The 21978-nt window shown below is 51.2% G+C and overlaps 1 protein-coding gene and 1 pseudogene across 8 annotated transcripts in view; one reads left to right on the top strand and one right to left on the bottom strand.

Moving 5' to 3' along the window:
- KIAA1671 (KIAA1671 ortholog) overlaps nt 1-21978 on the top strand; it is a 183996-nt gene that overhangs the window by 103103 nt on the left and 58915 nt on the right. The window lies entirely within an intron of this gene.
- Nucleotides 8572-8703, bottom strand: LOC116572509 (annotated as a pseudogene).

The raw sequence follows: 21978 nt of genomic DNA, 5'->3' as shown, positions 1-21978 counted from the left end.
CTGGAAGGGAGGTTCTGTTATCATCCCCATTTCGCAGATGCTGAAACTGAGGCTGCGAGAGAGGTAAAGTGGTTTGCAGATCAGCAGTGGAGCTGGGCTTGGGTCCATGGCAAGACATTGCTGTGGAGCTGGCTGGCTCCATGTCCATTTATGTTTATAATTTGACTGCAGTCCTGAAGGTGGCTCTTCTAATCTTTCACATTCTGTTGAATTTACCAAATATTTCCTCATTGCCTGTCTGGACTCTGCCCCATGCTTGTCATAGGTGCAGCTGGAAAAGACCCAGACGGGGAGGGAAGGCCCTCCCTGGACCCCAGTGCTGCCCCAGCTTGGTGGCCTACTGGCCACCTTCCCAGGGGCGCATGCCAGGGGCCTCCTGCTCCCTGGTCTACCCCCCAACGCCCATGTTTGCTGAGAGCAGCCTGGGCCCATGAAAGCACTCTTTGTCCTCTAGTTCATTCCTCCTGGAGGGATGACCTAAGTCCTGTCTTGGGAACAAAGCACTGACCTGCCGCATGGGTTCAGGTCAGCCCTGGTAGCCTGCAGAGTCTCCTCGGCTGCCGGGGGAGCAGGCAGCCTTGGATACAGGGAACAAGTTCTGTGGGCTCAGGAAAGCAGCAGAGCCCTCCCATATCCTAAGTGCTGAGGCTGGGGGCTCCCATGTGCACAGAACTTTACAGTTTATAAAGTTTTCCCATGCATTCTGGTTTAGTGGATGCTTTCAGATTGTGCGAGGTCCTCAGGGCAGGGACTCAGATAGGCAGGAATCCATGGTCTCAAGGAACCACTCCAAAGCATGGAAACCAGCACTATTGGTGATACTCATAGTATTTGGTGGTCTGGAAACGGGGCAGGACTCGGTGGGGACAGTTGCTCCATGATACTTGGAGGTCCGTTGGGAGCCCCGAATGGCTGTGGGCTGAGATCATCCAGAGGCTTCTCATCTCCCCATCTGAGGCCCATGATGATTCAGAAGCTGGGCTTGAGCAGGCACCCAAATGCGGTCACTGCAACATGCTTCCCCACAACATGAGGCAGGGCGTCCCAAGCAGGTGCTGTGGCCCAGTGGTGTTACGAGGGACACAATGTCCCTTCTGCTGTTCTCTGCAGATTGAAGTGGATTCAGGTGACATGGACGTGGACCCCACCTTTCAATGGGAAGCATATCAAGCAGCTTGCAGCCATTTTTCAAAGCCACTGTGGCCATAGGTCATAGGACATGTGACTGGGTGTTATTTATTGAGGACCCACTGTGTGCTCAGGGTCTCATGCAGATGAACCTGCGGGGTCCTCCCCAAGGCCCCGGGAGCAGGTGTCTTCAAAGCCTGTTGTTTTCCTGACACAGTTGGCCTGAGAGGGTGGGGGAATCGAGGGAAATCAACAAGGCTGCTGGCACAGTTTGGTGGTGAACTTGCCACAGTCGGAAGTTGTGGGCTGACTTTATTTTTCCCCTTCCTTCTCTAAACTTAGAATATTCCTTGAGTTCTTGAAAATTCTCACTTAGGTGTCTGATTCATCTCGTCCCTGCTCAGCCTTACTTGCCTTTGGTGCTCATCCCCGACAGTTTCTCTCCCGTGTGCAGAGCGCTCCCCCAGCCCTGTGCCCCCATAACCCCTTCTCCCCACTGCGGCCTGCAGGGAGGGCATGCTGCACACTTCCCAGCTGCCTGCCTCTCTTGGGGCTTTTGAGGAGCCATCGGGTGGGGCCTCGTGGTCCCCACAGAGGAACCAAGGCCTCACTCACCCTGTGTGATCACCGAGCTCTCTGTTCCTCCAGGCGAGCCTTGGGGCTCCTTCATCCGCCTTCCAGGGTCTGACATTTGGTAGGTGCCCAGTATTTGTTTATGAGCCGAACCCATCAGAGAAAGGCAGAGGTTCTGTCAGGCTTATCCTGACACAGCAGGCGCCCAATAAGTGCCCATTCTACCAAATTGAATGGGGCATGAGCCAGTGGTTGAGCCTGAGAGCAGTGACCGTGCCGGCTATTTGTGTCCTTGATACAGCGCTTGACCTCCATTCACGCTTCTGATGAACATTCAGCAGAATGAATGAATGAGGGAGTGAATGAATGAAAAGAGAAATGTCTCATTTATTTGTTTCCCAGTTGGTTTCCACTGTATACCAACGGGGCTTGGTATACAGTAGGTGGTCAATAAATGTCTGCTGGTACTCAATGAAAAATGAATAAATGAGTGAATAAATGAAACTTTGTGGGGTTAGGGGGAAGGTAGGGCCCTTGTTTGTTTCTTTCCTCAGGCCTTAGTACAGGCCCAGGCATACGGCAGGTGCTTAGCAGATGCTTCCCAGGCTGCCCTGACCTTTGTAGAAGGATCTGTCCTGGAGAAGGGTTGAGAAGAGAAGGCTGGCCAGGTGGACCTCCTCTGTCTTGATTTGCCCCCTGCCCTGCCCACCAGGCCTCACTGCAGACTTCTGTTGCTCCAGTCTGCAGCAGCGGACAGGAGATCCCCGAAGGCCTGCCCGACGGCTGCTTCACGATTTTCTTCATGCCGGGCTGGCCTTGAGTGGGACCAAGGCACCACTCCGAGCCCCAGTGCCATCTGACAGTGGGACAGACCCTGAGACCCTCTTCCTGACCATGTTAGCGGTTTCTATCCTAGTGCCGCATCTGGCCAGGGAAGCCTGGGAGAATGTTCTACACAGAGCCAACCCCCCAAATTACCTTGTTCTCCTACCGACCAGGCAAGTTAACCCCCTAACAGTTCAGCATCAAACACAGAAAAGCATCAAGGCTTTGGGGTCTGAGACAGCAGGGTTTTCAAGTCTACCTCTTTGACTTCAAGTAAATGGGTGTAAGAAACCTTTTTTTCTTTTTTCTTTTTTTTTTCCCCCCTAGGATTCTGTTTCCCAATCTTGGCTACATTTCTGTTACTTTCTCAAACTCCATGTGCCAAGGCTGCACAGTCCCAGAGATAGCAGATTCCCAGCAACTGTGTTTTAATACCTGCCTGACCCTGAGATTGGGAGGCAGCATCTTAGGCTGGGTTCTCCAGAAGCAGAGCCTGAGACAGGGATTCATTCACATGTATAGAATTTAGTGTTGGAGAGGGTGAGAGTCAGCCCGATCCCTGGAAGAGTCTGGGAGGGTGAGCAGCACCACAGAAAGGAGTCTCACCTTGGAGCCACCAGGCAGCTCTTGCCCCATACACCAAGGTCTGTTGTTGTGGCTGTCGGCAGCCCAGAACCTGGGAGATGGGTGTCCCAATCCATCCAGGGAACCCAGGTGGGCAGTGCTGACAGCATCTAGGACAGCCCGCCAGGCTTGAGGGTTATGGACTCAATGCAGCAAGATGCCAGGTATAAACTGGCTGGCATACAGTAGCCAGTGCTTAATAAATCATAACTTGGGAAACAGGAGATGAAAGTAGATAAATGAGCATTGACAATATCATTCATTCCTGGAGCCCCTGAGGTGTCAGTCTCATGGAATGGATGCAGAGGCATGGTCCCCACATTCCCTGCCTCAGAGGAGGGGGGACTCCCCATAAATGGGCACATGGGTCTTTGTGCCATTCCATACCTGGAATGTCTCCACGCACCAAGGTGAGATTCAGTAGAAGGAGCAAAGTTTTAAGAGAGGTGATGGCCAACCGTTAAAAAAATAAGTCTTCTTTTTTTTTAATTGAAAAGGGAGTACGCACATGTGGTAAACCAAATAGTGTCCAAATTTTTGTCCATGCACGTGTCCATGCACACACGGTAAACCAAATAGTGTCCACTATTTTAGCACCAAATAGAGTCCTAAAGTAAAATCTCTCCCTGCCCTTCCAACCTGCTGTCGCTCCCCAAAACTGGTGACCGTTTTCAGACGTCTCCTTTCGGAAATGTTCTGTGTCCCCCAACCAGTATACACACGTGACTTTTAACACACGTCAGATCTTGCTCTGCTGTATGTGGCGTTCTAGGCCTTGATTCTTCTTTTTCTCACAAACCCGAGATCTTTCCCTGTGAGCACAGCGTTCTGTCTAATGGCTCTCTGTTTCTCCTCGCACTATAATTGAGTGAGTCCTCTGGGCAGACATGCGGGTTGTTTCCAGTTTCACACACCGTGAGCGTGGCCATGATGAACACACTTGCACAGGCATCTCGGTGCCCTTGGCAGGTGGCATCTGCCAGAGTGCCTAGCTGTGAACTTGCTGGGTCATCTGAAGGTTGACTAGAGGTTTTGTGAGTGGACCAGGAAAGAGGGGGTTGGGGGGTGTTTGGGCCAAAAGAATGAGGGTGTGGAAGCTGAGAACAGCGTGGCCAGCCCTCTCCCATGAATGTGGTATGAGCCTCTCGCCTGGACTCCGGCCTCATGCTCCAAGGCCACATGGTTGGCCAGAGTCTCACTCCAGCTCTGAGAATCCAGGGGTGCAGGAGGCTCGTGACCACCGTCCCGCTCTTGGCTCCTCAGGGTTCATCTCTGGGCCTCATGAGCTCTGGAGCCCTTAGCTTCAACACCGTCTCAATCAAGAGATCGCGATGTTTCTCTTTAAGTCTCTGAGGCCCCGGCCTCGCCAAGTGCACAGCTCATTTGATGAGAAGTCGATGTTGGTGAGTTCTCTTCGTATCCCCCCTCTCTCAGTTTTTGACTGGTTCGCCCTGGCTTCCCACCTGAAACGTTCGCAGGCATCCAACCTCAGGTGGGTACAAAGTCAGCTGATGGCCAACCCCTGTGTCCTCTCCCTCTACCCTTTTCTGCACATTTGCTCTGAAAGCTGCAATCTCAAGTGTCTTCCAGAGTCCCCTGGTCCTTTAGAGCACGGACATTTCTTTGGGGAAAACCTCACACCCCGAAAGCCTTTCTAAGACCCCCTGTGGGAGCAGCCACCAGGGACTGACTCCCTCTTCCTCTGTAAGACAAAAGGGATTACTAATTATTGAGAGCTTGCTGTATACCAGACGCCACACAAGGCTCTTTTTTTGTCATCTGATTGGGTCCATGTAGCACTCCCATCCAAAATATTGTTACTGCCATATTATCATGGGCTCAGAGAGTCACGGTGTCTTGCTCAGGGTCACACAGCTGACGCATGATAGATGTACATGATGCCACAGTTTGGTCCTTTCTCTACTGTGTTACTTGCTGCTCTTCCTTGCTGGGAATGCTCTTCCACTGGATGTCTATCCCTCTGGACCCGAGGCTCCATGAGGGCAGGGAGATATCCCTCTATCTCAGCCACTTGCTGTATCCCCAGAGTCCAGCAAGGGCCTGGTACACCATAGGCTTTCAGTGAATATTTGAATGGCTAAGTGAACTCACAAAGGTTAAACCGCTTGATTACCAACATAACGCTCTTCTGCTTCTCGCAGCTTTTATTATTAGGATTTGGTTCCTGTGCTCAGAGTTAGACTCACGTCTTTGAAAATGAAAATCATCTTTCTTTGCAAACCAGTTTATTTCATAGGAATCTGACATTTTGCATTTTCTCCTCCGGGAGCCAAACGAGGATGTCTATTCTGTAGAATGTCACCAGAGAAAGGAATCGGAACATTTTCTTTGGAAATTTCTGCATAAAAAGTTGAAGCAAGGGAGAAGCATACTTGAAAATTTCAGTTGCCATGGTGACTGGGTAATACAGTGGATTGCGTTCCTACATATAGTCTCCACTAGACCTTCAACCGCGGTGTCTCAGTTACAGCATTTTGGCTTTGAAGTGCATTTTCTGCAGTGAGGGGTGGAGAGGTGAGCTGCTGCTGAGTCTCCTGCTGGCTGACGTGCTTTAGCCAGCGAGCGCTTGTCCAGCATCTCTCGGGCTCCTGTCCATCAGGCTCTGTCTTCTCTGTGCCGGATGCTGGTCTTGGCCCTGAGCATTAGCGTGGAGTAAGAACAGCACAGTCTCTGCCTTACCAGAGCGTGTGTGTTCTGGTGGGAGAGACAGCCAATACCTAAGAACAGCAAATCCAGATAAATGCCTGAAGACAATCAAACAGCATAGTGTGGCAGAGACTAGAAGGCGCTCTGAGAGGGCATGGCATTTGAGCAGAGATCTGAAAGAAAGAGCCAACTTGTGGGCATCTGGGGGAGGAGTATTTCAGGTATGGGGGAAACAGCACGTGCAAAGGCCCTGGGGTGGGAACAAGCTTGGAGGGGTTGAGGACCATAGTAAGGCTGATAGGGCAGGCCTGCTAGTGAGCAAACGGGGGATGGAGGTGGGGGGCTTCAACGGCCAGGAGTTTTTCTGGTTATAGTGGGGAGCTGAGGGAGCACTCTCGGCGGGGCTAACATGTTGACCCGGAGGATAATAAAACTCATTCAGGCTATTGTGTGTGGGGGCATCCTAGAGGGGTAGAAGGTGGAGCAGGGAGGCCGGGGGCGATAAGGGCTTGGCTCTGGTGCTGAGGCAGGATGGAGGGCTGGGGAAGAAGTGGTCTGGTTCAAGCTATAGTTTCGAGGAGGGGATGGTGAAGGAGAGGAGAAACTGAGGAACATTCCAGGCTTCCGGCCAGGATGGCGTGGTGGATGTGACACATTTTGCTGTAACAGACAAGAGTGAGAAGGGAGCAGATTTGGAGCTGGGGATCAAGAGTTCTGTTCTGTTGTACATTTCAGATGTCATTAGTTTTCTAAGTGGTGGTGGGGGTGGGATTGAAGGCGGTTCCATCTGGCATTTAAAAATGGGTTGGGGAGCCTGGGTGGCTCCGTGGGTTAAAGCCTCTGCCTTTGGCTCAGGTCATGATCCCAGGGTCCTGGGATCGAGCCCCACATTGGGCTCTCTGCTCAGCGGGGAGCCTGCTTCCTCCTCTCTCTCTCTCTCTCTGCCTGCCTCTCTGCCTACTTGTGATCTCTGTCTGTCAAATAAATAAATGAAACCTTTAAAAAAATAAATAAATAAAGATGGGTGATGTTGGGGCTTTCCCAGGGAGGCTGGCCCAGCAGAGGGGGCCACAGGGGCTCTACGGGGGCGAGGGGCAGTCAGATACAGGAATGGTCTCCTGGAGTTGGCGAGAGGCGGCGCCTTAGGGCATAAGAGGAGGGCTGGCCTGGGAGGCAAGTGGTGCAGTCTTCCGTCTTCCGTCTTCCGTGGCAGAGGGAGGGAGAGGCAGGCTGGGCTCCCGGAAGCAGGGGACAAGAGAGGGTGGGGTCTTCCTCCTTCGACTGCTTCATTTTCTTGCAGTGAAGTGAGAGGTGAGGTCACTGCTGAGTGTGGAGGGGGAAAGGAAGATGAGGGAGATGAGGAAGAAGAGTGAATTAGACTAAGCTTGGGATGTAAGAAGGTGCCTGGGTTCAAATCCTGCCTGCAGGTAAATAAGGACCAATATTCATCGAGTGCTTACTACATACTGAGCAATGCCCAGGCAGCATCCCACTTCCTCCTCACAAAAGCCTTCTGAGGCAGTTACTATAATCCTCCTTTATAGACCAGGAGATGGAGGCTCAGAGAGGTGCAGCGACTTGCCCAGGGTCACACAGCGTATCCACAGACAGGCCAGATTTGGCACCCAAGCACTCTGGGCTATGCTTTCCAGGCTGGCAATCAGATCTGAGGCCACATTTCTCATTTTTCAAGAGAGAATGGGACGTAGGGGGGCTGTTGGTGGACACTGTGCTCTGCCCCCGGGAGGCCATCATAAGTGATGGCCACCCCCTCCACTGACCTGGTTCTGTTCAGTGGGTTTCCACCAAGTGACACTCGCTGTGGGTGTCTCATTATTGCACACATTTTCAATTGCTCAAAGAGGTCCTTCATCTAAAGGATCTCATTAAGTCTGTTTTGAAATGAGAACACTTGGCAGTGGGGACAGGAGGTAGTACGGTAGTTATTATCATAGGCTGAAAAGAACTTGTTTGGGTAAGAACCAGGAGGCGCTGGGATCATCCCCAACACTTGGGCCCCCACCCCTGTCCCCGCTCTTGCCTGCTTCTCACAGAGACCCTGTCTGTCCCTGCCTCGCCCCCAGTAGTTTCCACATTGGAGTGCTCTGGGACTCCCCCACCCCCTGGGGAGGCAAGGTGGCATCTCCCTTGTTAGAAGCAGATGGTGTCCCCTCAGACCCTCTTGAGAAAGGGGTTTCATTAGAATGAATCAGACCTATCCTGGGGGGATGAGGGAAGGGGCTGGTTTAATAGGAACAGAACTGCCCTGTTTGTTTATCTTAAGATTATTTTTATGTTATTATTATTATTTTTCATTTGTTTCACGTTTTTATTTAAATTCCAGTTAGTTAATGTATAGTGTTGTATTAGTTTGAGGAGTAGAACCATCCTGTTTAAACATAGGAGAAGACGATTCTGCCCAGAGCTCTGAGCTTTCTGGAGGGTTCGCTCATGCTTCGCGTAATTATCTGGAGATTTGTCCACACCGTTAATGTTAATTAACATATAACATATTATTGGTTTCAGAGGTTCAGTGACTCATCAGTCTTGTATAACACCCAGTGCTCATCACATCACATGCCCTCCTTCATGTCTGTCACCCGGTTACCCTATCCTGCCACTACCCCCCTCCAGCAATCCTCAGTTTGATTCCTATTAAAAGAATCCCTTATGGTTTGTCTCCCTCTCTGATTTCATCTTGTTTTATTTTTCCCTCCCTTCCCCTGTGTTCCTCTGTTTTGTTTCTTAAATTCTGCACATGAGTGAGATCATATGATAATTGTCTGATTGACTTATTTTAATTAGCAATAATTGACTTATTTTAATTAGCAATAATTGCGCCTCGGATAAACCTCATTGGCTACGGTACTGCCACTGCGCAAAGCTGATTGACTTATTTCAGTTAGCATAATATCCTCTAGTTCTATCTACATCACTGCAAATGGCAAAAGATTTCAAATTTTTGATAGCTTCCTAATATTCCATTATATGTATATACCACATCTTTATCCATTCATCTGTTGGTGGACATCTGGGCTCTTTTTTACAGTTTGGCTATTGTGTACATTGCTGCTATGAACACTGGGGTGCACATGCCTCTTCAGATCACTATGTTTTTATCTTTGGGGTAAATACCCAGTAGTATGATTGCTGGGTATAGGGTAGCTCTATTTCCAGCTTTTTGGGGGACTCCATGCTGTTTTCCAGAGTGGCACTTTTTAGGAAACTGCCAGCTGTTTTCCGAAGTAATCACGCCATTTTGCTTCTCACGTCCTGAGAGTTTCAGCTGCTCCCCGTTCTCACCAACACTTAGTACGCCACTGTCACTGGGTCACTAAGGATGCCTTTGAAGATACTGAAAATAACAAAAGACCCCATCAAGGTGGGTCAAACAATAAGGACATATATGTCTTCATATAATTCACATCATGGTCAGGGAGGATGTAGTGCAGGTCCAATAAATGATAGCCTCTGAGCTAAGACTGAGTTTTTCGCGTTTTTTAAAGGTTGTAAAACCAACCAACCAAACAAAAATGGTTGCAAGAAACTCCCCTCCCCACCCCCTGCCAAGATGTGACAGAGACCACATATGGCCTATGAAACCTAAAATATTTGCTATCTGGTCCTTTATCAAAAGTCTTCCACATTTTAGATTAGTGGATCAAACCAGGTTCCTTCTCTCTTCCTACTCTCTCCTCAGCGTCTTGTCCCCTTGTAGACCCAGCACGGCTGCCACAGTTCCAGCTGAAACACGTCTCCAGTTTCAAGGAGACGTGACAACATCCAGCCAGCGTAGAGAGGGTGCACTGGGAAGCAGAGTGCTCCCTGGCGTCCACCCGGCTGACTGTCCCCTACATCCCGTCAGCCAGGGTTTGGTGGGAAGCGAGGAGCCAGCACTTTCAGGGCTTGGCCAAGAAGGAAGAACACTCTTCACAGCTCTATTGTTCTGGGCCTATCCTTTGATTAGCTTTCTGGTGCCGACTTGTCTTGAGTGAGTTTGAGCTGAGTACACAGTCACCCCTGTGTGTCCTTGGCCTCAGTTCCTCCATCAGAGGTTTGGGGAGAGTGGTGCCTCCTTTAAATGACAGCAAAGACTGAATAAGGATGGGTGTCATACAGGTCATGTGTGGTAGGTACTCAGTAAATGCTGTCACATGCTGTCCTCTTGCCCTGGAGCTGATGCCTTCTCCTCCCCCTCACCTCCCTGTTCCCTCACTTCATGGGAGGCCGGGGCTGGAGGACAGTGTGGCATCACAATCACAGAAGGTCCTTGCTGCGTGAGCCTGGCCAAGGAGCTTGCCTTCCCTGAGCCTTACTTTCCTTGTCTGTGAAATGGGAACAGGATGTTACCCGCCCCTCCTTAAAAGGCAAGGCTGAGTGATGGCAAGTCCACTTATGGCAAGTCCATAAGTGATCTGATTCAAAGGGCTCTGATTGTGCTTGCTGTGTGGTTGGGACTTAATCAGGGATAGCTGTAATGCCGAACTGCGTGCTCTGTGCCTTGCCTCACAAGGGGCCCTGGAGATACGGAACAGGGTTGACACAGCCCTGACCTTGGCAGTGTGCGTAGCCAGTGGATAGAGGATGAGGAAGTTGACCCTTATAGTATGGTACCTAAGAGAGGACAGTGCTAGGGGAAACCCAGGGGTTGGGGAGCCCAGAGGAGATACTGAACTGAGTGGAGAGTATGGCAGGGAAGGCTTCCTGGAGGTGGGGACATCATCATGATGTGTTTAAAGATGGATAGGAACTGCCTGGGAAGGAGAGGAGGGGATAGGATTGCCATAGAAATACAGTAGAGCTTCTTCCCTCCCCTCCCCCTCCCCTCCTTCCTTTGCTTCATTCATTCTTCCATACATCCATTCATCAAACACTGAGCACTTCTGGTGTCATTCATTCATCCATCCATCCATTCATCAAACACTGAGCGCTTCTGGTGTGCTAGGCGCAGGAGTAGTAGCAGAGAGAGTAAGACGTCCAGGGTTTCTGCTCTCAAGAGCCTTCCTTAGAGGGAGAGTAAGAAATGATCAGGAGAATGCCAGGGGATGGTAGGTGTTAACATGGAAAAGAAAGGATAGTGGTAGGGTCTGCTTTGGGCCGCCCTTTTTGTTGGGAGGCTAGGGGGAGACACTCCAAGGAGCTAAGACTCAGAAACTAGAACCATCCCGGTAAGGGGGGGCAGCCAAGAGGTAACAGGGGACTTGGTGGTCTCCCCTTGATTGCCCGGCCCAGGTGGGGCTCTGGGAGCCTGTGAATTAGGGCTAGTCCAAGGTCCAGGACTCTGAAGGAACTGGGACATGCCTTGTGCCCACCCCTGTGGGGTGACGCATCTCTGTCAGACTGCCCCTATCCCTGCCCTCCCTGCCCGGCACAGCATGGCTCCTGGAACAGAGTGGGCGGTCCAGCATGTGTGCAGAGATGCTCCGTGCTGGAGAATAGACCTCCAGCCAGGATGGGAGGAAGCCACTCCTGTGTGGAGGCAAGCAGGGGTGTTAAAGCAGTTCTGTGATGGGAAGGGGGCTGCTGAGGGCCGCGGGGCTGGCAAGCTGAGGGATGGCGGTGGTGGGTGGGCAGGGGAGGCCAGCGGCACGGGCTCCCGAGTCGCCACAGCTTTGGAGAGACTGGTCTGGGGCAGAGGCCTCCAAGCCAGACTTTGCCACTGAGTTGCCGTGCAGCCTTCAGCCTCTCCACACCGTCTCGGGTTCCTCTGTGGACGACGGGAGTGGTGGTGTACTCTCCTGAGATGGGCAGAACTTCCAGCACCCCCGGGGAAACTGGACCGTTTTTATTCCATTTTAAAGCCAGAGAAGGAGGGGCTCAGAGAAGGCAAGCCACTTGCCCAGAGTCACACAGTGAGGGGTCCGTCTTGGGAGCCCTGCCCTTGGCTCTCTCCGCAGGGATGACATGAGATGGCGCGGGCCTGGCATACCGTCAGTGCTTAGGAAGTACCAGCTGTGTCCTTGCAGCACGTGAGCAGATGTGAATTTCGCTTTTGGGAGGCCATTGTTCTTCACAAGCTTGTTTTCAAGACCTGAGCGCCCCAGCCACGGGCACCCCTGTGGGCATCTGACGCGATCCCACCTGCCTTTGCTGAGGGCCTGCTTTCACATCTCTTGTCCTTTACCTGGGAGGCAGGTGTCCTAATTTCTGTTTGTGAGATGAGGACATGTGATACTTGAACCCAGGTCTGCTGGTTTCTCAAGGCTAGGCCAGATAGCCTTCCAGAGGTGGGTGGCCTGGGGTTTTGAGCTGGACTAACCTGTACAGTCTTCTTGGGGAATCAGGACCCAGAGAGGAGAGGACCCCTACCTGAAGACCCTCCCCGCCCCAGCAAACTGAGGGCAAAGGCTGGAGGGTCTCAAGGCTCAGTGAGCCGGCCCAGGGCACGCCCAGTCCCCCACCGTCCCACCGGAGCAGTGGGGTGCAAAGTGCCCTTCGAGACCACCGGGCTGCCGATGCAGCTGAGCCCTTGTTGGAGCTGAGGCAGAAGGGGGTCCCTGAGGTTCATCTTGGGGAACCCTGTGCTCATCATGATCAGTCTTTCCTTGGAGTTCGTGGCTGACCCAAGGCCAAGGAAGTGAAGTGGAGAGCAGGAAGGAGGAACACAGGGTAAAGTCTTTCCTCCCCCAACCGTGTCTTGTGCACCCACAAGCCTGCCTCCATCTGACCCAAACAGAGCCATTCCTCGGGGCAGGTTTGTCCAGTGGGTTAGAGCGCAGGCCGTGGGCTCAGCCAGACCTGGGTCATGTGACACCATCTCGTGACTTTGTCATTTGGAGTCCCTGTCCCCTGGTCCATTCAGTGGCCATTACGACCTTCCTGGGTGACAAGGGTCAATGTGGTGGCAGGGTGCACAGTAGGCCCCTGGCAAATGAGAACCACTGTGATTTGTCCTTATACTTGCCACAGACTGTGGAGAAAACCTCTCGGGGATCCGAACAGCTCCAGTAACGTCACAGGTGCTGAGGCCGACGCTTGCTAAAGTGGAAGGGACGCAGAGAGCAAGGAAGAAAGGCCTTTTACCCATTTTTTTTTTTTTTTTAAATTTTAGAGACAGAGCATGAGCAAGAGGGGCAGAGGGAGAGGGAGAGGAAATCTCAAGCAGATGCCACACTGAGTGCAAAACCTGACCCCGCGACCCCCAAGATCATGACCTGAGGTGAAACCAGGAGTCAGACGCTCAGCCGACTGTGCCGCCCCCGCCCGACCAGGCCCACTCCCCACTCCCACCATTCTTCTGATCTTTTATTGGCATCATGCCAATGTCTAAAATCTTGGGGTCCTGTCCAGGGGCAAGTTCAGCCAAGTCCAGCAAGCTCACTGCACGGGAGTACATTTCTTAGGGGATGTCATGTATCCCCCACCTCCAGCCCCCAGTTCTGATTTGTTGTTCTGCAAGAACAGCTTGGCTCTCTTTGCGAACTGATCCCAAAATGTGGGAACTCAGCTGCTGTGATGGAAAGAAACATGTCTTCCAACCCCAGGTGAGGCAGCCAGACAAAGACCACAGCAGGGCGTATGTCTTCCTCCCAGGACACCCGAGAAGTCCGGCCAGGTGAATTAGGACCTGTGTTAGTCACATTTTAGAAGAGCCCAGAATGTATGTGGCTTTATTAGATGCCTGCCCTCGGAAGAGAGGCTATAATCACACACTGACCTCGCTGTGCCAGGCAGGGCCACGCAGCATGGAGAATGCTGCTTTCCACTTGAACTCAGGGTGGGGCCTGATGAGGAAGGCGGATGAGACCCTGACTGTGTCTAGAAAGATTTCCTTTCCAGATGGATTTTCCCCCCTTCCCCTTCCAAGGTTAATTCAGGGCATCTTAGGTGATGAAAATGGCTATTCAAGTAAGAATGTGGTGAATGAACATAGGAAATCGTCTCAGGATTGGTTTATAAATAATCTGGGGTTGACTTGGAAGATCAGGCCATTTCTGGGTTTGTTGTTTTTTGGGTTTTTTTTTTTTTTTTCTTCTTCATATCAGAATTCTTTCCCCTGTTGCCTTGGAAACACGCCTAGGGAGAGGGATGTTGGGAGTCGTATGACTTGGGTTCAAGCCTCAGTGGTTCCTTCATTTCACACGGGAGGCAGGTCTCATGCCCGCTGGATATGGCAGGCTGTGAATCACGGGTGAATGGGACACATCCCTGCTGCCCGTGGGCTCAGAGGGGAGACTGATGGGTGAACTGAGTTCCAGGGTAGTGGGCTAATGATGTAGTGGGGGAAAGATGGTCGGGTGGGAGCCCAGAGGGGGCCTACCACAGATATGAAGAAATCAGGGGAGGCTTCTTGGAGGAGAGTGTACTTAAGCTGAGCCCTAAAGAACAAAAGATGGCAAGTAGGTGAGGAAGGGCTGGAATGGTGTCCTAGACAGTGGGAACAGCATGTGCAAAGAGCTGAATGAGAGATGACATGGCATAGGCCAGGATGGCAATTTATCCGGTTTGGCTTGAGTTGAGAGAAACTGGGTCCTGTCCAACTCCAGGACTCCAGATCTCCTGGGGGAAATCAGAGGGGGCCTGCCACAAATTTACTGTGGGGCCTGAGACACAGCCCTTCATCATGGCCTGTTTCTTGGGTGAAATGAGAAGGTTGGCCTAGGTCTATCTCCCCTGGTCATTCCTGTTCTGACTCTTTAAGAGTCCAGGATTGTCCTGGACAATGGGAAGATATCAATTACAATAGAGTAAATATCACCCCTTGTGGCTGCCATTTATTTTCTTCTATGTGCTGGGCAAGAACGATTTCAGTTGGTTCTTTGCCACAGCCTTTGGAGCAGGTGGGCAGGCCTTATGATCTTTTCTTTACCGTAAGGAAACCATGACTCCGAGCCAAGGGATGTCAGCTTTGGAGGGAGACCCCGAGCCATCAGCTGGCTCTCCGACAGCATTTGTCCATCCGAGAGGAGACAAAACAGGTTTAAACTGAGTCCTTGGGTCAGCCCTTTCCACCTGTTGTCCCAGGAATCATTCTCCAAGCCAGGTGGTGAGAAAGGAAACCAGTTGATTTACAAGCACATCAGTCCTGCACCTGTTTCTTGACCCCAGGAGATCCTGCAACAACCCAAAGAAGCATGTGGGTTGTTATCTCATGCCACAGGGATGGGGGCAGAATTGGCCATTTTAAGGGCTCCTAGAGGTATGGTTAGTCTGGCTTTCATGCTTAAGACCATGGAGGGCTTTAGAATGAGATGTGCCTGGGTTCACTTCCCAAAGCCCCACTTGCCAGTTCAGTGACCTTGAGCAAGTCCCTTCGGCTCCTTAACCTTACTGCCCTTCTTTGGAAAATGGGAATAATTAATATCAAATCATCCTGTAGGGTTGTTGTGAGAGCTACATGAGATGAGACGTGTGGATAGCTAGTTCCTAGAACATAGTAAATCCTCAATTAATGCTTGCTGCAGTTTCCACTGCATTACCGTCCACAGCAGTGCAGTGTTGATGTACTTCCAGGCCCAGTATGTACAGTGTTTTGGGAAGCAGAACGTGAAGAGGGTCAGGTGAGACTTCCTGGGGCTGCCAACAGTGGTCTTGGGGTGAGGGAAGGTCCAGGAAAGATGGGAGAATAGGGAAGGTATGTTCAGGCAGGGCTACAGCACATCCAAGAGCCCAGAGGCAAGACTGAATATGGTCACTCCTCCTGGCCTTTGCATGGGTTGGTCTTCATTTCATCCTTCTTAGTGGACTCCTATTCATCCTTTAAAACCCCACCCAGGTACCCCTCTCCCAACTGCAGATCCTCAGTAAATGATTATCTTCTCTTTGCTCTTGTTTTCTTAGCATCCCACCCTCTTATATGCCCACAGCATGTTACACACTTGGCCATCATATAGCCATTGGCACTTGTGCTGCAATTGTTCATGTCTTTTCTGGCTTCTTCGTTTACCTGAGGAATTCTCCAGAGCGTGCACATTTTTATCAGATTCCTGGGAGAAAATGTATCTTCAAGTTGAGGTGGTCCACTGAAATACCCTCCCAACCCCTTAATGACTGAGAAGAGAGAGCTATGCTGAGTTCCTCAGGGACTGTCAGTCCCCATCTGGGCCCTCACAGAGCTCCCACAAAGTAACTGCCCTGGGAGTGTTTGTTGACTGAATGAATGACTGATATTCTCATTCTGGGAACTGCACATGCTTGTTTGGAACTGGTGATCTCTGGGTCCCACCTCACATCGTGGATCAAATTCCCATGCTTTTCCTGGATCTTCACAGTGTCTTCAGCATTTGGGGGATTAATTATGTAAGGAGATGGCTTTCTTTCCTTTTTGATGCCCAACAACGTCCCAGGAGTTTCCTGGAGAGAATAGTAGAGTTTGCAGAAAGAGCCCTCCAGGGGGAAAGTGCTTGTGCTGTCCCAGTTTTCAGGGAGCGACGCTTTTTATAGTCACACTTTCAGACCACACTGTACCTAAAGGGAGCCAGGAGGGAGCAGGCAGGCAATCTGGCTTTTCAGCTCACTTCCGTACCACTCTCGCCTGCCTGCTCCTTGCTTTCCTCTGCTTGTCTGGACACTTGTCCTCCATCTCTTCGCACTGATCTGGTGGGGCCATGACATCCTCTAAGTTGTCAAAAGGTGTGAGCCCCGGGGGGAGAAAACTCCACCACTTAATAGGTTTGTGCCCTCAGGCTGGTCACTGGATTTCCCTATGCCTCAGTTTTTCCATCTGTGCAGCGGGGGTAATAATGATAGGACAGACCTCATCTCATTGTTGGGGGGAGCAGATGGTGTAATGCAATGATGTAACACAGTGCCTGGCTCACAGGAAGTGGTGCCAACAGTAATGATGAGTTTGATGATGTCATCTCTGAAGATCAGAGAGATCGAATAATGTACTCAGCATCTCACGGCTAATGAGAGGTAGAGGCAGGTCTCCAGGTCCTTAACTGTGACACTGTATTGTTTTAGCAAATCCAGGGCTGGGACCAGGGTGAGGGGACTGAGGTATATGCCTGTAGTGCAAAATTTAAGGAGGCACAGAAAAAAATTGGTAATCAAGATAAATAATGTTTTACTTTTTGTTTTATTTATTTATTTTTTATAAACATATAATGTATTTTTATCCCCAGGGGTACAGGTCTGTGAATCGCCAGGCTTATACACTTCTTAGCAATCACCATAGCACGTACCCTCCCCAATGTCCATAACCCCACCCCCGTCTTCCGACCTCCCTTCCCCCAGCAACCCTCAGTTTGTTTTGTGAGATTAAGAGTCACTTATGGTTTGTCTCCCTCCCGATCCCATCTTGTTCCATTTATTCTTTTCCTACCCCCCAAAGCCCCCCATGTTGCATCTCTACTTCCCCGTATCAGGGAGATCATATGATAGTTGTCTTTCTCCGATTGACTTATTTCGCTAAGCATGATACCCTCTAGTTCCATCCACGTCGTCGCAAATGGCAAGATTTCATTTCTTTTGATGGCTGCATAGTATTCCATTGTGTATATATACCACATCTTCTTTATCCATTCATCTGTTGATGGACATCTAGGTTCTTTCCATAGTTTGGCTATTGTGGACATTGCTGCTATAAACATTCTGGTGCACATGCCCCTTCAGATCACTACGTTTGTATCTTTAGGGTAAATACCCAGTAGTGCAGTTGCTGGGTCATAGGGCAGTTCTATTTTCAACTTTTTGAGGAACCTCCATGCTGTTTTCCAGATTGGTTGCACCAGCTTGCATTCCCAGGTAAATAATGTTTTAATGTGTTTTTTTTTCTTTTTTAGATTTTTAAAGTAATTATTATTATTATTATTTTGAGAGGGAGAAAGAGAAGGACAGTGGGGAGGGGCAGAGGTAGAGGGACAAACAGACTTACCACTGAGCAGGGAGCCCCACACAGGGTTCAATCCCTTGACCCCAAGATCATGACCTGAGCCAAAATCAAGAGTTGGATGCTTAACCGACTGAGCCACCCAGGTGCCTCTTAATGGGTGTTCTCTAAATGATAAAAATTAATGCAAAAATCTATGAAGAACAATCTGTTAACATTATAAATGAAGACAGGATCAGTATCCCTGATTTTTTCCTTTTGGCTCTCATGTCAGTACAGCTCAGCACAGCTCTGAACACGGTCCCCTTTAGTCAGACAGTCAGGTTTCTGCTAATTTTTCACACTGATATCAATCTCCTATATGACTGTGATATAAACATCCCTGTAGCTAAATGTTTGTGTAGATCCTTCTCGTTTCCAAAGACAGATTTCTGGGCATGGAATTGGATCATAAACTGCAGGGTCAAAAGGCAGGCATATCCTCCCACTGGAATCTTTTACCACAATTTTCAAACATACGGAAAAAATATACAGGGGACTCCCATAGGCTCACCAGCTAGATTTTATAATTGCTAGTGTTTTTGCTAAATTTGCTTTATAAAAATCTACCCATCCATCCATTCATTAGTACTTTTTTATTTTTTATGTGTATCAAAGTAAGTTACAGACTTCAGCATGCTTCTGCATGTAGGTCGCTACCTGGCAGGCCATTGTTTTTAAGACTTTGGATCTTAGGTGTTAAATTCCCTTCGGAATCATGTACCAATTTCCATTTATGTCTGCTACAGATAAAAGTGTCCTGTTTATCACAGCCAGGGCAATACTGGTGTTATCACTTTAAGGTGATTTACATACTGCTTTGATTTAGCATTTTTTTCCCCTCTGAAGGTTCCCAGATTTCCCACCTCTATGTCCAGATGGTCTATTAAAAAGCTGTGTCCTTTTCCAGCTCTTTAGGTATTTCTGGTGGGACTTTTCTGGAGCCAGGTGGGAAGGACTCGGCTGGTTCTCGTGTCTGTCTGTTCCTAGCCTGCTGGGAGGGGTGGGGAGCAAGGCTGTGAAGTGGCCCGTCTGCTACAGGTGGCTGACCATGGTCACTCCACGTGAGGAAATGGGCAAACTCAGGAGACCAGAAGCCCTGGGATCCTGGAGAGCGTAGGGGGGTGGCGGGCAGAGCTGGAGACACGTATGGAGGCAGGATGTAGTGCCTGATGCCTGTTTCCTCGTCTTCGTGATGGAGTTATGCTTCCTGACATATAAGATCTGCAGGATATTGCAAAAACCCATTGTCAGCCTCTTTCTCCCCTCACTCATTCTGCACCAGCCCTTGGTTTCCTAACCCACCAGATACCACCCTTCCCCTGGGCATTTGATTCTCCTGTGATGTCTGTGAGCCAGGAATTTGGGAGCAGTTGGGTGGGGTGGCTCTGGCTTAGGGAGCCTCATTAGGTGGTAGATAAAGGGCAGCCAGGCATCTGATGGTTTGACTGGGGACGTGGAATCTACTTATGAGGTGGCCCTACACGGCTGGCACACTGATGCTGGCTACAGACTGCAGGCTTGATTCCCTCCATAGAGTCCTCTCCCTAGGACTGCTTGCTCGTCCTCACAGCACCATCTGAGAGAGCAGAGTGGAAACTGATACTCTTTGTGAACTAGCTTTTTGGAAGTCACACCCTGTCACTCCTGCCTTATTTTCCTGGGCTCAGAGACCCAGCTCTGAGGGGACCAAACCAGAGTGTGAATAACAGGGGCAAGGAGGGCTGGGGGCCATCTTGGAACCACATTGAATGACCTTGGTAGATGACTTTGCATTTCTGAGCCTCAGCGTCCTTCTCTGTCAAATGGGTTCATGCGAAGAGTCATGAGTTGATTCCCGTGAACACTTAGAATGGCGTTGGGGGCTCAGTTTTACTGTCAGTGAATATTAGCCACTGTCTTAGCCACCTGCCAGGGATTCTTGGTCTCTGTACCTGGTGTAGGTACTCTCTGAATGTTGAAGTGAATTAGTGAATGGATGAATGAATGAACAGCCGTAAGGACTAGAAATCCAGATGGAAAGCCTTCTCAAGCGAGGCCCTTTGATCAGCATCTGGGGAGCAAATATTTGTTCAAAACTGAGGTAACATGGGTGGGGGAAGGCATTTGGGATGCAGTCAGACCAATCAAGGTTTCAGTCTTGGACTCGGCGTTCGAACAATAAATATTTACAAACTCCAACTCTGGGCCATGTGCCCTGTCAGACCCAGAAAACAGAGGGTTCGGAGCGGCCTCCGTCCATGCCCTCATGGTCTCTTTGCTGTGTGACCTTGGGTGAGTGAATTGATGTCTCTGAGCCTTCATTTCCTCACCTGTAGAACAGGGGCATGGATCCCTGAGGGAGGGAGAAAGCTACTTCAACAAGTGTCTTTCTCCTCTGTTATCCAGATGCTGCTGTCTTGTCTGCCCCCCAATCCCTTCCCCCATGCCGACTGCTCTAGCTGCACAAGGGTTAAAACCCAGGAGCTCATGTGACCCAGTATAAACCATGAATCATTCCCTTTGCTCTCTGTGCCCAGCCCTCTACCCCCAGGATGGGGCAGATGCGCCCGGGGTTGCCATGGCAACCCCGCCTGCACTCCAGTACAGCCCTGCCCAGTTCCTTCCTTGGGGGACCTCCAGACTGTTTCACCTGGCTGGGTGTTGCTTTCCAGGGAGGGAGAGAGAGGAGGCTGGAAAGGGGAGAGAGAAACAGAAAGACAGACAAGCTCAGGGACAAACAAGTGGAAATTGAGATGCGGGGAGGGAACAGAAAACCCGACCGAGCAACAGGCCACCAGAGGGAGACAGACTGACAACCATGATGCCCAGGAGGTCCCAAGATGCTGCCCGTCACCCTGGAGGCAGTTTCTCAACTATCCCAACCTTCCGGGGCTGCCAGATCCCTGACCCAGGCGCGCCCAGGAGCATGCACGTGCAGCCCGCGGTGAGGGCACAGGGCGGGTAGGCTGTGGGCACGTGAAGTCGCCATCAGCCCCAGGGGATGGTGAGCGAGTTGGGACTTGGGGGAGGAAAAAAAATGGGGGCAGACGTCAGCTCCCTGGGCGGCCGCCTCCCCGAGGCCCCTCCTGCATTCCTGGGCAGCGAAGCCCCTCGCTAAGACGGGGACTGATGTCATCCTGGGCTGCCGAGCCAGGGGACCCGGGGGCCCTAGTGGCTGCCTCCGGAAGTGAGCTAGCTGCCTGCCGGCCGACAGGTTTAGAGTCTCTGGCCAGAGGACGAAAAACCTGCATGGCATGGGTCAGGTGAGCCGGGTCCAGCAACCTGCCCGCCGGGTCCTTCCTGTGTGCGCCTGGGAGGGGCCGCCTACCTGAGGGACGGTGAGCACCGGGGCACCCAGGGCCACCGCCTCTTCCTCCCCCACCTCGCGGGGACTGTCACACCCTGAAGTGAGTGCTGCTCCATTTCCCCAAGCTCCCGGTCACAGCCACACAGCCCGTGCAGCCCGTGAGCACCGCTGGGGCTGGACGGTCCCCAGCGTGTTGACTTTACAAATCCTGGTCGACCCTGACCTGAGACTCCGAGACTCCCGGCCCGACCCTGACCTGCCTCCCAATTCTCCGCGAGACCCGCAGGTGCCGCCAGCGGCTGGCTCCGCGATGCTGATTTACTCCCTGTCTGGCTGAAGAGGGCTGCCGGGTTTTCTCTGCAAGCAAGCCCAGAACTTGCGGGAGCGGAAAGTAGAAAGAGGGAGTGGACCCTGGCTGTGCAAAATTACTTTGTCCCTCGCTCACCTCCTTCCTCCCCTCCCCCGGCCCCATGGATTACCTGGGAGACAAACTCACGGTGGCCCAAACCCACATGACCCAGTGGATGGGCACTGTGAGGAGGTCCTTCCAGGAGGCCCTCAACTTAGTGACCACCACGGTGGGCCACGAGCGGACAAGCGGGGAGCCCACCGGCCGGACCCCCTTCAAGCGCACGTCCTCCTTCAGACATCTCGCCTCCCGGAGTCGGGAGTCTTTCCGCCGCTTCTCCGCCCGCAGCCAACAGAGATTTTCTTCCCTGAGGAAAAGGCAGACGGACTCGGAGCCACCAGACCTTGTAAGCTTATTATGTTTTTTGGGTTTTTGTTTTGTTTTAAATATTAAAGCCACAGTAAAAACTCCTCTCCTCCAGCGCTCCCCCAGAGTTGTGGAGAGGGGGGTCCCCATAGATCCAACCAGGAAAGTTGCCTCTTCCAGAATCATTGTCAATCAATCCCTGCCGTTTCCTGTTCCCTGTGCCTCAGAAAAGAGGCATCAGAGGTGATTCCCCGGGCCGGTGGAATTACTCCCTCTCCCGAAGCGGTCAGGAAGCGTATTCCGCGTCTGCAAGGATGGGGCTGGCATGTGGGTCGGGTTTGCTGT

Source organism: Mustela erminea, chromosome 13, assembly GCF_009829155.1.
Source record: "Mustela erminea isolate mMusErm1 chromosome 13, mMusErm1.Pri, whole genome shotgun sequence".
NCBI lineage: Eukaryota > Metazoa > Chordata > Mammalia > Carnivora > Mustelidae > Mustela > Mustela erminea.
This window is presented reverse-complemented; position numbering and strand designations above follow the sequence as displayed.